The sequence below is a fragment of the Salvelinus namaycush genome, chromosome 34 (assembly GCF_016432855.1).
Source record: "Salvelinus namaycush isolate Seneca chromosome 34, SaNama_1.0, whole genome shotgun sequence".
NCBI classification, from domain to species: domain Eukaryota; kingdom Metazoa; phylum Chordata; class Actinopteri; order Salmoniformes; family Salmonidae; genus Salvelinus; species Salvelinus namaycush.
Genome location: NC_052340.1, coordinates 404355 through 412618, shown reverse-complemented (window position 1 = coordinate 412618; position 8264 = coordinate 404355). Strand labels below are relative to the sequence as shown.

Sequence of the window (8264 nt, the reverse complement as noted above, 5' to 3'; positions counted from 1 at the left end):
CTTACATTCATTATATACTGAAGAGTCTGTTCAGAAAAATCGAAAAAACAGTACATATAGGCATAAAACCACAATGTTTTAATAGGGATTAAACAAAGACTATATATATATATATAACCTCTTATGGTTAAAAAAAGACAAAATATCTATATATTCATAACGTAAAATAAATAAATACAGGCGATTGCGTCTATGGTTGTTGCAACGGCTTGTGTGTCACCTACTGGTTAAATTCGTGTCTTTTCGCACGAATTAAGTTGCACAGAAATTCATGTATTTTCAAACGAATTGAACCACCCCAAAAATGCACAAAAAAACACAATCTGCTGAAATACATTTTGTACATATATGCGCAAATTGAATGTGAGGCTGGGCTGCCTGAGGTGCTGACTTGCTGCACCCTCGACAACTACTGTGATTATTATTATTTGAACATGCTGGTCATTTATGAACATCTTGGCCATGTTCTGTTATAATCTCCACCCGGCACAGCCAGAAGAGGACTTCAGATAAAAAAAGGTGAAATCTCTAGTTTCAAACTGACAGATTCCAATGGGGATTTTATCATTTATTCACATACCGGTGCGTCAATCGGCTCAAATTCAATGAGCTCCAATTCGTTTTGATGTCTTCTTTTTCAACTTCAAAATCTTCATTTAGCTCTTCTTCATTTGTTTCTTGCTGTTACAGAAAATGAAAATTGAATCTGAAAGACTCGGCAGATGAATTACAGAGGATTTGAACTGAAACCTGGTCAACTGCTTGGAAGACAGCTATGCTCACAAGTATACCAACAAAACTCACGTGATTCACTGTGGCCTGGCACCATCGACAAGTCAATCCATATCCTCACCGCCATTGCTGGCGACAGCAAAAAAATGTCTTTGATGAAATGGCTCGTTGGTCTAGGGGTATGATTCTCGCTTTGGGTGCGAGAGGTCCCGGGTTCAAATCCCGGACGAGCCCTTTAACAGTCTGAGACAGGCGGATCTTTGGCTACTGGTTGGAGGGGCAACTGCCATCCCTGGAGTGCAGGACGAGGTGGCTGAGTGATTAAGGCAATGGACTGCTAATCATTTGTGCTTTGCACAAGTGGCTTCAACATTGCACAACTTTTATTCATTTCTTCCTTGATTCAAAATCTGTAATTTTAACCGGTACTGGTTACCTTCAGACGAGTCCTGTGACACTTGTCGGGGTCGTAGAGCAAAACCGAGAACGGCATTGTGTTTGTTAGAGTCTCCCCTTTCCATAGAATGGTCAAACAATTTTGTTGGTCAAACCGTTCGGAAGCTACAGACATTTATATGAGAAAACTGATTTTCGGGATGTCTCATGTTTTGACAAACATCGCTCTCGCTCTGCCGCCTTTCACCTGAAAATGCAGAGGTGTGACATCAGCGGTTATGGAAGATTGAGAAGCATCCAGTGCAAAAAAAAAGGTGAAATCTCTAGTTTCAAACTGACAGATTCCAATGGGGATTTTATCATTTATTCACATACCGGTGCGTCAATCGGCTCAAATTCAATGAGCTCCAATTCGTTTTGATGTCTTCTTTTTCAACTTCAAAATCTTCATTTAGCTCTTCTTCATTTGTTTCTTGCTGTTACAGAAAATGAAAATTGAATCTGAAAGACTCGGCAGATGAATTACAGAGGATTTGAACTGAAACCTGGTCAACTGCTTGGAAGACAGCTATGCTCACAAGTATACCAACAAAACTCACGTGATTCACTGTGGCCTGGCACCATCGACAAGTCAATCCATATCCTCACCGCCATTGCTGGCGACAGCAAAAAAATGTCTTTGATGAAATGGCTCGTTGGTCTAGGGGTATGATTCTCGCTTTGGGTGCGAGAGGTCCTGGGTTCAAATCCCGGACGAGCCCTTTAACAGTCTGAGACAGGCGGATCTTTGGCTACTGGTTGGAGGGGCAACTGCCATCCCTGGAGTGCAGGACGAGGTGGCTGAGTGATTAAGGCAATGGACTGCTAATCATTTGTGCTTTGCACAAGTGGCTTCAACATTGCACAACTTTTATTCATTTCTTCCTTGATTCAAAATCTGTAATTTTAACCGGTACTGGTTACCTTCAGACGAGTCCTGTGACACTTGTCGGGGTCGTAGAGCAAAACCGAGAACGGCATTGTGTTTGTTAGAGTCTCCCCTTTCCATAGAATGGTCAAACAATTTTGTTGGTCAAACCGTTCGGAAGCTACAGACATTTATATGAGAAAACTGATTTTCGGGATGTCTCATGTTTTGACAAACATCGCTCTCGCTCTGCCGCCTTTCACCGAAAATGCAGAGGTGTGACATCAGCGGTTATGGAAGATTGAGAAGCATCCAGTGCAAAAAAAAAGGTGAAATCTCTAGTTTCAAACTGACAGATTCCAATGGGGATTTTATCATTTATTCACATACCGGTGCGTCAATCGGCTCAAATTCAATGAGCTCCAATTCGTTTTGATGTCTTCTTTTTCAACTTCAAAATCTTCATTTAGCTCTTCTTCATTTGTTTCTTGCTGTTACAGAAAATGAAAATTGAATCTGAAAGACTCGGCAGATGAATTACAGAGGATTTGAACTGAAACCTGGTCAACTGCTTGGAAGACAGCTATGCTCACAAGTATACCAACAAAACTCACGTGATTCACTGTGGCCTGGCACCATCGACAAGTCAATCCATATCCTCACCGCCATTGCTGGCGACAGCAAAAAAATGTCTTTGATGAAATGGCTCGTTGGTCTAGGGGTATGATTCTCGCTTTGGGTGCGAGAGGTCCCGGGTTCAAATCCCGGACGAGCCCTTTAACAGTCTGAGACAGGCGGATCTTTGGCTACTGGTTGGAGGGGCAACTGCCATCCCTGGAGTGCAGGACGAGGTGGCTGAGTGATTAAGGCAATGGACTGCTAATCATTTGTGCTTTGCACAAGTGGCTTCAACATTGCACAACTTTTATTCATTTCTTCCTTGATTCAAAATCTGTAATTTTAACCGGTACTGGTTACCTTCAGACGAGTCCTGTGACACTTGTCGGGGTCGTAGAGCAAAACCGAGAACGGCATTGTGTTTGTTAGAGTCTCCCCTTTCCATAGAATGGTCAAACAATTTTGTTGGTCAAACCGTTCGGAAGCTACAGACATTTATATGAGAAAACTGATTTTCGGGATGTCTCATGTTTTGACAAACATCGCTCTCGCTCTGCCGCCTTTCACCGAAAATGCAGAGGTGTGACATCAGCGGTTATGGAAGATTGAGAAGCATCCAGTGCAAAAAAAAAGGTGAAATCTCTAGTTTCAAACTGACAGATTCCAATGGGGATTTTATCATTTATTCACATACCGGTGCGTCAATCGGCTCAAATTCAATGAGCTCCAATTCGTTTTGATGTCTTCTTTTTCAACTTCAAAATCTTCATTTAGCTCTTCTTCATTTGTTTCTTGCTGTTACAGAAAATGAAAATTGAATCTGAAAGACTCGGCAGATGAATTACAGAGGATTTGAACTGAAACCTGGTCAACTGCTTGGAAGACAGCTATGCTCACAAGTATACCAACAAAACTCACGTGATTCACTGTGGCCTGGCACCATCGACAAGTCAATCCATATCCTCACCGCCATTGCTGGCGACAGCAAAAAAATGTCTTTGATGAAATGGCTCGTTGGTCTAGGGGTATGATTCTCGCTTTGGGTGCGAGAGGTCCCGGGTTCAAATCCCGGACGAGCCCTTTAACAGTCTGAGACAGGCGGATCTTTGGCTACTGGTTGGAGGGGCAACTGCCATCCCTGGAGTGCAGGACGAGGTGGCTGAGTGATTAAGGCAATGGACTGCTAATCATTTGTGCTTTGCACAAGTGGCTTCAACATTGCACAACTTTTATTCATTTCTTCCTTGATTCAAAATCTGTAATTTTAACCGGTACTGGTTACCTTCAGACGAGTCCTGTGACACTTGTCGGGGTCGTAGAGCAAAACCGAGAACGGCATTGTGTTTGTTAGAGTCTCCCCTTTCCATAGAATGGTCAAACAATTTTGTTGGTCAAACCGTTCGGAAGCTACAGACATTTATATGAGAAAACTGATTTTCGGGATGTCTCATGTTTTGACAAACATCGCTCTCGCTCTGCCGCCTTTCACCGAAAATGCAGAGGTGTGACATCAGCGGTTATGGAAGATTGAGAAGCATCCAGTGCAAAAAAAAAGGTGAAATCTCTAGTTTCAAACTGACAGATTCCAATGGGGATTTTATCATTTATTCACATACCGGTGCGTCAATCGGCTCAAATTCAATGAGCTCCAATTCGTTTTGATGTCTTCTTTTTCAACTTCAAAATCTTCATTTAGCTCTTCTTCATTTGTTTCTTGCTGTTACAGAAAATGAAAATTGAATCTGAAAGACTCGGCAGATGAATTACAGAGGATTTGAACTGAAACCTGGTCAACTGCTTGGAAGACAGCTATGCTCACAAGTATACCAACAAAACTCACGTGATTCACTGTGGCCTGGCACCATCGACAAGTCAATCCATATCCTCACCGCCATTGCTGGCGACAGCAAAAAAATGTCTTTGATGAAATGGCTCGTTGGTCTAGGGGTATGATTCTCGCTTTGGGTGCGAGAGGTCCCGGGTTCAAATCCCGGACGAGCCCTTTAACAGTCTGAGACAGGCGGATCTTTGGCTACTGGTTGGAGGGGCAACTGCCATCCCTGGAGTGCAGGACGAGGTGGCTGAGTGATTAAGGCAATGGACTGCTAATCATTTGTGCTTTGCACAAGTGGCTTCAACATTGCACAACTTTTATTCATTTCTTCCTTGATTCAAAATCTGTAATTTTAACCGGTACTGGTTACCTTCAGACGAGTCCTGTGACACTTGTCGGGGTCGTAGAGCAAAACCGAGAACGGCATTGTGTTTGTTAGAGTCTCCCCTTTCCATAGAATGGTCAAACAATTTTGTTGGTCAAACCGTTCGGAAGCTACAGACATTTATATGAGAAAACTGATTTTCGGGATGTCTCATGTTTTGACAAACATCGCTCTCGCTCTGCCGCCTTTCACCGAAAATGCAGAGGTGTGACATCAGCGGTTATGGAAGATTGAGAAGCATCCAGTGCAAAAAAAAAGGTGAAATCTCTAGTTTCAAACTGACAGATTCCAATGGGGATTTTATCATTTATTCACATACCGGTGCGTCAATCGGCTCAAATTCAATGAGCTCCAATTCGTTTTGATGTCTTCTTTTTCAACTTCAAAATCTTCATTTAGCTCTTCTTCATTTGTTTCTTGCTGTTACAGAAAATGAAAATTGAATCTGAAAGACTCGGCAGATGAATTACAGAGGATTTGAACTGAAACCTGGTCAACTGCTTGGAAGACAGCTATGCTCACAAGTATACCAACAAAACTCACGTGATTCACTGTGGCCTGGCACCATCGACAAGTCAATCCATATCCTCACCGCCATTGCTGGCGACAGCAAAAAAATGTCTTTGATGAAATGGCTCGTTGGTCTAGGGGTATGATTCTCGCTTTGGGTGCGAGAGGTCCCGGGTTCAAATCCCGGACGAGCCCTTTAACAGTCTGAGACAGGCGGATCTTTGGCTACTGGTTGGAGGGGCAACTGCCATCCCTGGAGTGCAGGACGAGGTGGCTGAGTGATTAAGGCAATGGACTGCTAATCATTTGTGCTTTGCACAAGTGGCTTCAACATTGCACAACTTTTATTCATTTCTTCCTTGATTCAAAATCTGTAATTTTAACCGGTACTGGTTACCTTCAGACGAGTCCTGTGACACTTGTCGGGGTCGTAGAGCAAAACCGAGAACGGCATTGTGTTTGTTAGAGTCTCCCCTTTCCATAGAATGGTCAAACAATTTTGTTGGTCAAACCGTTCGGAAGCTACAGACATTTATATGAGAAAACTGATTTTCGGGATGTCTCATGTTTTGACAAACATCGCTCTCGCTCTGCCGCCTTTCACTGAAAATGCAGAGGTGTGACATCAGCGGTTATGGAAGATTGAGAAGCATCCAGTGCAAAAAAAAAGGTGAAATCTCTAGTTTCAAACTGACAGATTCCAATGGGGATTTTATCATTTATTCACATACCGGTGCGTCAATCGGCTCAAATTCAATGAGCTCCAATTCGTTTTGATGTCTTCTTTTTCAACTTCAAAATCTTCATTTAGCTCTTCTTCATTTGTTTCTTGCTGTTACAGAAAATGAAAATTGAATCTGAAAGACTCGGCAGATGAATTACAGAGGATTTGAACTGAAACCTGGTCAACTGCTTGGAAGAGAGCTATGCTCACAAGTATACCAACAAAACTCACGTGATTCACTGTGGCCTGGCACCATCGACAAGTCAATCCATATCCTCACCGCCATTGCTGGCGACAGCAAAAAAATGTGTTTGATGAAATGGCAGAGAGATTAAAGTAGATGTCACACGTCAAAATTTGATGGATGACCCTATGTGAACCTATGTGACCGCTATGTGAACCTAAGGGGCTGCCTGTCAGGACATCCTGATGGTTAGGTGGGGGTCTTTGGGTAAGGGTCCAGTTGTCAGGTCAACCGGTAATGATTTATGACCCAAGCCTGATTTATGACCCTATGTAATGATTTATGACCCTATGTCCTGTTGTAGCAGGCATGCCCATATTTGGGCTTCCGGTCAGGACATCCTGGCCTGGGGTGGGGGTCTTTGGGGTAAGTGTCAAGCTGTCAATGTCGTAAATCAAAAAAAAGATCATGATTTATGACCCTATGTAGTGATTGATGCCCCAATGGTTTGTAGAATGGGGGCATGCCCATATTTGGGCTTCCGGTCAGGACATCCTGATGGTTAGGGGTGCTTTTTGGGTAAGTAAGTGACCAGGTGTCATGTCAAACTGTTCCTGGATGTCTAGTGTTGGGGGTTGTTAATGAACATTTCAAAGAGGCTGGCTTTGCAGAAGCCTTATAAAGCCCCAGAACAATTCCTGTTTAAGACTGTACAAGATCTTAAGAATAACCATGGAATTTGGGATCGGTGACAAAGCAGTGATGACTGTAACAACTGAAGCGGGTCCTCGGTTGGTCCATAGAGCACGGGCCAAGTATCAACCCGCAATATATGATGCTCCAAAAAAAACGTTTTTTAAATGTTTATAGAACCCAAATACCTCCATCAAATGCGCTGAAAGATCAAGTGTTGATGTCTAATGGACAGCTGTGGGGGTATCGGTTTGATTACGTGGCCTGTAGAGTGACCCTCTATACGGTAGCTGAAGGAGAAGAATATACAGACCAGACTGTAGGCTTGGAATATGGTGTTGAAGACTGGTCGGTTTTTCGCAAGGTTGTGTGTCCTGAACTGCGCCTTATCACCAAGGGGTATAGTGTGTTCACGGGCCACGAGACCCGTTGGGAAGGTACCCCTGACTCCTCAGGACGAATATTTCACAGGGTGAAAATACAAAGACAGAATGGACGTCCCTGCGGCTGCGTGGAGTTCTATATCGGCACCCAGGAAATCCGAAACCAAAACCTCAGGGAGGGGGGCCATACTGGGGATACCCGACTGCGTCTGCTTATTCCTTTTAAAAGTTGGGATGTAATGGAATTGAAAATGTTGCAGGCGTTGGATGATCTCTTTGTACAGAGCCAACAGCGGCAGAGCCTTGTTCATTTAAAGAAGTGCATAATATATACGAATCGTAAAGATTACGATGCAAAAGAGCCTCCAGAAGATACAGCGTCAGAAGAAAACTAAGTAAGCGGATGCTTTAACCACGCCCCCCCAGATACCCAATGGCCTTGTTCTACAATAAAAAGAAAAAACCAGCCAGTTCTTCATTTCAGCATACACCATGGATCTCCAGACCATCTACGTGGACGCATCTACGTCATGGGGCCCCGAAACTAAGGACTCAATGCCTCACAGCCCTACACTCTACTCACCCCTGGCAAGACCCTCGACACCCCCTACATGTACCCAGCCTGAGGATGTGTTTGATGGGGTGGTCAGTACTATTTTTGTGGATACCATCAAGGCCTCTGTAGCTACACTTTTAGACTTGGTGATTGGCGACTATATAAGAGAAAAATGCATCGGCTGTGAGATCAATCACCCCAGCCAGCGTCGTCATCCTTGCCTATACGACCCTCCGAGATACTACTTTTTCAATCATTTTGAGGAGCTGGTGAAAAGACTGTGGTCCCGCAGGTTTATACCCTCGCTGGTCAGCGCCCTGGAGGCTATGGGTCTTGTGCCGT

General features: G+C 43.7%; 6 non-coding genes across 6 annotated transcripts; all 6 read left to right on the top strand.

The window, feature by feature from the left end:
* The first annotated feature begins 894 nt into the window (after window positions 1-894).
* On the top strand, window positions 895-966 carry trnap-ugg. Its single transcript has one exon. It is a non-coding gene; the product is annotated as a tRNA-Pro (tRNA).
* Window positions 967-1817: 851 nt separating this feature from the next.
* On the top strand, window positions 1818-1889 carry trnap-ugg. The gene has a single exon. It is a non-coding gene; the product is annotated as a tRNA-Pro (tRNA).
* An 850-nt stretch (window positions 1890-2739) lies between these two features.
* trnap-ugg lies at window positions 2740-2811 on the top strand. The gene has a single exon. It is a non-coding gene; the product is annotated as a tRNA-Pro (tRNA).
* Window positions 2812-3661: 850 nt separating this feature from the next.
* On the top strand, window positions 3662-3733 carry trnap-ugg. Its single transcript has one exon. It is a non-coding gene; the product is annotated as a tRNA-Pro (tRNA).
* Window positions 3734-4583: 850 nt separating this feature from the next.
* trnap-ugg lies at window positions 4584-4655 on the top strand. The gene has a single exon. It is a non-coding gene; the product is annotated as a tRNA-Pro (tRNA).
* An 850-nt stretch (window positions 4656-5505) lies between these two features.
* Window positions 5506-5577, top strand: trnap-ugg. Its single transcript has one exon. It is a non-coding gene; the product is annotated as a tRNA-Pro (tRNA).
* Window positions 5578-8264: the final 2687 nt, after the last annotated feature.